The following is a 6,479-nucleotide window of genomic DNA, read 5'->3' on the forward strand; positions in this document are numbered from 1 at the left end:
CATACGCGGGTGGCGCTGTGGTCTAAACCACTGAGCCTAGGGCTTGCCCATCAGAAGGTCAGCGGTTCGAATCCCTGTGACGGGGTGAGCTCCTGTTGCTCAGTCCCAACTCCTGCCCACCTAGCAGTTCAAAAGCACATCAAAGTGCAAGTAGATAAATAGGTACCGCTCTGGCAGGAAGGTAAACGACATTTCCGTGTGCTGCTCTGGTTCGCCAGAAGCGACTTAGTCATGCTGGCCACATGACCTGGAAGCTGTCTGCAGACAAACGGAGTCTCCCTCGGCCTATAGAGCGAGATGAGCGTGCAACCCCAGAGTTGTCCGCGACTGGGCCTAACGGTCAGGGGTACCTTTACCTAGAGAGGCCTGTCCTGCTCTCATTCCTGCTCTTGTCAGGTGCTCAGTGAATGCATACATAAACATAAGGGATACCATGTTAGTGGAAGGGGGAGTGTGTACATCTCACATATCTGTTTATTTGAATGCTAGAATGTTTAGACCAGCATTTCCCAAACTTGGGTCTCCAGCTGTTTTTGGACTACAACTCCCACCATCCCTAGCTCCCAGGACCAGAAGAAGAAGAAGAAGAAGAAGAGTTTGGATTTGATATCCCGCCTTTCAATCCCTTTAAGGAGTCTCAAAGCGGCTAACATTCTCCTTTCCCTTCCTCCCCCACAACAAACACTCTGTGAGGTGAGTGGGGCTGAGAGACTTCAAAGAAGTGTGACTGGCCCAAGGTCACCCAGCAGCTGCATGTGGAGGAGCGGAGACGCGAACCCGGTTCCCCAGATTACGAGACTACCGCTCTTAACCACTACACCATACTGGCTCTCAACCAGGGGTGATGGGAGTTGTAGTCCAAAAGCAGCTGGAGACCCAGGTTTGGGAAACATTGGTTTAGGTCACTCCATGTTCCTTTTCATGGTGGGTCCTAGACCCAGACATTTCATTTTTCTGGGTTCATGTTGAATGTTACAAAACCCTCTTCCTACAATTCCTCTTTCTACTGTGTAGGGACTAATTAAGTCCCGTTTGCAAAGCAGAACTATACGACAGTTTCGTATGACTTCACCCAACATGATTCTCCTGGTGAACTGTACAATAGTGAGTTATGCGATCCTGAACAATCCCTTCAGGAAGGCTGCTTGTGTTCATTCATGTGAATGCAGTGTAAGTTTCAGAGGCTTGAAATAAAACAAGATATTGACCCTTTTCCTTCCTTGTTCAGGCAAAAGTATTTGCAAGCCTGTCACTTCTTTCTCGTTTCTGTGATGAGCTCTGTTCTGCTGCTGGCTCTAATGCATCTTTTTTTGTTTTTAGCAAAAGTAGCAAGTTTCCCCACGATGCCTCAGCAACGACTATTAAGAATTCAGTTGCCTACAAGCCAAAGTTTTCTTCCCGTTCTAAAACTTTTGAGAAGACTCTGATTCCAACCCAAATGAAAGGAAGAGTTTTAACAAGGCGTTTGCTTGTGAGTTCAGCACATGTATTTCTAATCTGAACCAGATCAAACCCTTGCTTCTCTGTACGGCTACTGTCCGTTGTGTACTGAACCAGATCTTCAGTCATCTTTCAGCTGACCAGTATCTATAATAATGATTCCTTTTGCTTTTTTATTTTATTTTTTTAAGAACGGAAAGGTGACTAAGTTCTCCACACACACACACTCCTAATGGATGAACATCTCCAAAGGGCATCAAGTCTTTTGGAGTAGTAATGAATACGGATTTTTGTCTTGCGCACTGCATGGGAGAGGAACTTTTCAAGCTTTCCCCCATATAGCTACCATGAAAACTCGACCCTAAGCAAGGGTGTGAGTCACTGATGAATGAAGCTCCAAGGCTTCATGCTGTGTGCTATGAGAACTGAAAAAGGCATTATAAGAATGCAAGAGTGGGAGGAGGATGAAGACAGATTGTGGCTGTTAGGAGGTTATTAATAAAAATCAAAATGTGTTTTTATGAGATGGGAGCCATTTCCTAAACAAGAAATTACTGCTGGGACTTTTGACATGCACCTTAAATGTCATCTAAAGGCTGCAGTGCTCTTGCTATCATGGGATACATCTGCATGTATAACCAGTGTCTTGCAATAATAACGAACTAATCTCTTGCTATTAACAGAATGTGCTAAACTTAGTATAGATTAGAAACCTGGGTCTTCTCTTGAGGTTGATCCAGACTGAAGCAGCCAGCCAGAGATGTGCGACCCCATTGCTTAAAGCAGGAATGAGGAAACCTTTTCAACCCAAGGGCCACATTATCTCCTGGGCAACCTTCTGGGGGCCACATCTCAGCGGTGGGTGGGGCCAAAGGCAAAAGTGTGCGGAACAATGAATGTGAGTTCAGTATTATAGTAGGGTGGTTTCTACACACTACACACTCCCCCTCTGTCTTCTATCCGGGCAAACAAGAGGCATTATCAGTGTTCAAGGATGCATCCCAGCCAGGCAAAAACAAGGAGGGTGAAGAGAAGAACCTTTGAGGGAGAGGGAGTGTGGCCTGGGGGAAATAGAAGGGGCTGGGAGGTTGCATTCAATTCTCGGGCCTGAGAATACTCAGGCTGCAGCTGATGGGAGTTGTAGTTCAAAACCTCTGGAAGGAGCCAAGCTGGCAAAGGCTGTGCCACACTAACAGATACTTCATCATCTTATAATCTTTTTTATTTTTTTTAGCTGTGGTGGTCTTTGTTTCTTTCTTGTAGAACCCCACTGCTCCTTGTCTTCTTCTTAGCCAATTGTTTCCCTCTTCTTCCCACATTCCACTGAATATCTGAAAAGTCAACGCATTTCCACTTAATCTTTCCGCCATGCTCCTTCACCCTTTTCCTCACGTTGCTATTTTCTTAAAAACTCTTTATTGTTCTCATAGCTTTCTTCTGAAGCCTTTCCAACTTAACTTCCTTCTTGAACTGTGGCTTCCAGAGCAGAGCCCTCAGGTGAGATCCTCCTAGCACTCTGTCAAGTGGACACTTCCCTCCCTTTTCTGGGAGCTGAAGTTCTCCTTGAAGGAGAATAAGGAAGTAAACCAGACCTTGAAGAACAATTCCTTAGTCTCTCACTGGATGTTGAATGACGGGCAAAGATTGAGCACATATTAGATATGTGTTTGGAGACATTCAGGTGTCCCCCTCCCTGCAGCAGATGCCTTAGTTAAATTATAGATTTGATTCCGTAGCACAGTAGTTCCAAACTTTTTGGGTGATTGTCCCCTTGGCTCCATAAACCCATCCCCAGTGTCCACTACTCTACCCTACGTATAAAGAGCATTATTCAGAATAGCAGTTTCCACAACCCACTAAGGAAGACAATGACACAAGAAAATTCAAAACAGTAAAAATTAATTGTACATTGATCAAAAATTCAATGCCCTTAATTTAATTAATTTAACCAAAGTTATTAACTTGATCCAGTGATACCAGCTTTTCAATGTCTGATAGTCAATGTTACCAGCGTTTCCTTGCTGCCACCTAGATAATTCCACAGCCCCCCAGGGTGTGCTCCTGTTCATTTTGGGAACCACATACTGAAACTTTTTTGGTTTCATCAAGTGCTTTTAGAAAATTCATTTGATACAGGTTTGGACATTTACTATGCATATTATGATTGTTGTTGTTGTTGTTATTGAAAAAGCATGTAAAACAAAACATTAGAACAAAACATTCCAAAAATCGCATCGAGGGGGAAAAGAATCACAGGTGAACAGTGCATCCTCCTTACACAAGTTGGAAAGAATATATCTCTATATTTTATATTTTAAAATATTTGTTTTGTTTTGTTGGGCCCCACCATATTTCTGATTAGCAGGTGGTTTATAAATATTAAAATAAAATAAATAAAAGGGAGGATCACTCCATTTTAAGTTTGATAATGTTTCTTCATTGTCCATTGAGGGCTCATCCACACGGCCACTTGCCCGGTCGTTTTCCCGCAGGGAAACCCAGTATTTACCGCTGAATTGGAATAAACACCAATCAGTTTCTTTGCAGCTTGATGTTCCGATTCAGAGGTAAACAGTGTGCTTACTTGGGAAAGCAGTGGGACAAACGGAAAATCTCTTGGACCCATACTTTTTAGGCATGAGACAAGCAGAAGTGTGGATGAACCCTATGCCTTCCTTCAGCCTCACCTTTCTTAGTCTGTTGGCTTCTCTGCTCCCGGACTCCCTGTCCCTTCGTTTCCCTGCATAGGAACATAGGAAGCTGCCTCTTATTGTGCCAAACCATTGGTCCATCTAGCTCAGAACTGCCTTCACCGATTGGTGCTGGGTTTCCAGGATTTCAGACAATATTCTCTTCCAGCAATACCAGGAGACATCTGAAGGCAGCCCTGTTTAGGGAAGCTTTTAATGTTTAATAGACTATTGTATTTTAATATTTTGTTGGAAGCCGCCCAGAGTAGCTGGGGAAACCCAGCCAGATAGGTGGGGCATAAATAATAAATTATTATATTATTATTATTATAAGGATTGAACCTGGAACCTCCTGCAGGCAAAACAGATGCTCTACTGCTAAGCCCTTACTCTGTCACGAGGAATGCAAAGGGAGACAAATTTCCTTATCAGGGCAGAGGAGAAGCACGTGATAAATTTCCTCATCACTAAGCTGTTTATCATTTATTTATTTATTACATTGATATATCACCTTTATCTTCCAAGGATCTCAAAGGGGTGTACATCGTTCTCCTCCTCTCCATTTCATCCTTACAACAACCCTGTGAGGTAGGTTAGGTGATAACTGGCCAAAGGCACCTGCCTTTCTGTTTCCCATATTCATTGTGGATAGAGGCAAAACCTGTACGCCTAACCCCAACTGCCTTGGAGTAAGCCCAGCTAAATTCAATGGTACTTATTTTCTGAGTCGAGGTGGTTAGGATTGCAGCTCACTATCATTTGATGACCAAGGATTATTTTTTGTTTTGTTTCCGTAACATGGGTTTAAGCCACTAGATAATTTTTGGATTCTTATCTTTTGAATGCAAAGGGACTCTTCAGGAGGTATACATATTTATTTATTTAAAAAAAATATTCCCTTGAAATATACAGACATGCAGCACCATCTACTGGAATAATGACATTTTAAGTAAGGGAACATTGTCATAAATATTGGTTCACATGTGGGAGGGAGTCATGAAACAAATACAGTGTGTGTGTAATTTCACATACAGTGTAATGATCAGCGTAGCCTTTTCCGGCATTTTCTTTTGCGGAGGAAATCTCTTCAATTGCACATGTATGGGCCAAGCAAAGGGTTGTTGGTCCCTTGCCCACCCCCCAATATCTCTTGTGCATCTAAGAAATGAATTAACAAGCAGAGAAATTCTGCATAGTTTGTGAATGTCTGTCTCTCAAACAGCAGAAAAGGCACAGCTTTTTAAAAAATTGAATCGGTTTTTGAGATGCAGTGGGCGTGAGTAAATGGGAGTGAGATGCCTACTGTCTGTGCATACGTGCACCTGGGTTTTTAAAAAAAAGGCATAAAAACCTTCCAAACATAATGTAGACCCCCCCCCCCCATTTTAAAACTGTGCCCTCCAACAACACATACCGCTGGCTCATGTTATAAACGAGGAACTTATAGTGAAGTATTCCATATAATAATGGGACTTCCAAAAGACCTGCCTATGGAGCATTCATCCCGATTCGTTTGCAGGGAGGTCAGACAAAAGTCAATGAACCTTTCAGCCCGTCAGTTCCGCAAGAAGTCTGAAGACCTCCCAATGGTGCCACCTCAATTTGCAACAGCCAGGAAACACTCTTAGCTCTTATTTTAATATATATAATTTAATATATGACTATATATATATATATATATATATGTTGTTGTTGTTGTTTAGTTGTTTAGTCATGTCCGACTCTTCATGACCCCATGGACCAGAGCACGCCAGGCACTCCTGTCTTCCACTGCCTCCCTCAGTTTGGTCAAACTCATGCTGGTAGCTTCGAGAACACTGTCCAACCATCTCGTCCTCTGTTGTCCCCTTCTCCTTGTGCCTCCATCTTTCCCAACATCAGGGTCTTTTCCAGGGAGTCTTCTCTTCTCATTAGGTGGCCAAAGTCTTGGAGCCTCAGCTTCAGGATCTGTCCTTCCAGTGAGCACTCAGGGCTGATTTCCTTCAGAATGGAGAGGTTTGATCTTCTTACAGTCCATGGGACTCTCCTCCAGCACCATAATTCAAAAGCATCTATTCTTTTGCGATCAGCCTTCTTGATGGTCCAGCTCTCACTTCCATGCCTCACTACTGGGAAAACCATAGCTTTTACTATACGGACCTTTGTTGGCAAGGTGATGTCTCTGCTTTTTAAGATGCTGTGAGGTCTCTGCTATTTTTTTTTTTTTTTGCTTTTTAATTATTTATATATATAAAAAAAATTAAAAATTATATATATATATATATATATATAGGAATCTCATTATATACAGTATGTGGGAATTAAACCCAGATTCAATGTGGCTGGGATATCAGCCTATTCTGACGCCTC

Source organism: Podarcis tiliguerta (assembly GCF_965153285.1).
Source record: "Podarcis tiliguerta genome assembly, chromosome: 5".
Classification (NCBI taxonomy): domain Eukaryota; kingdom Metazoa; phylum Chordata; class Lepidosauria; order Squamata; family Lacertidae; genus Podarcis; species Podarcis tiliguerta.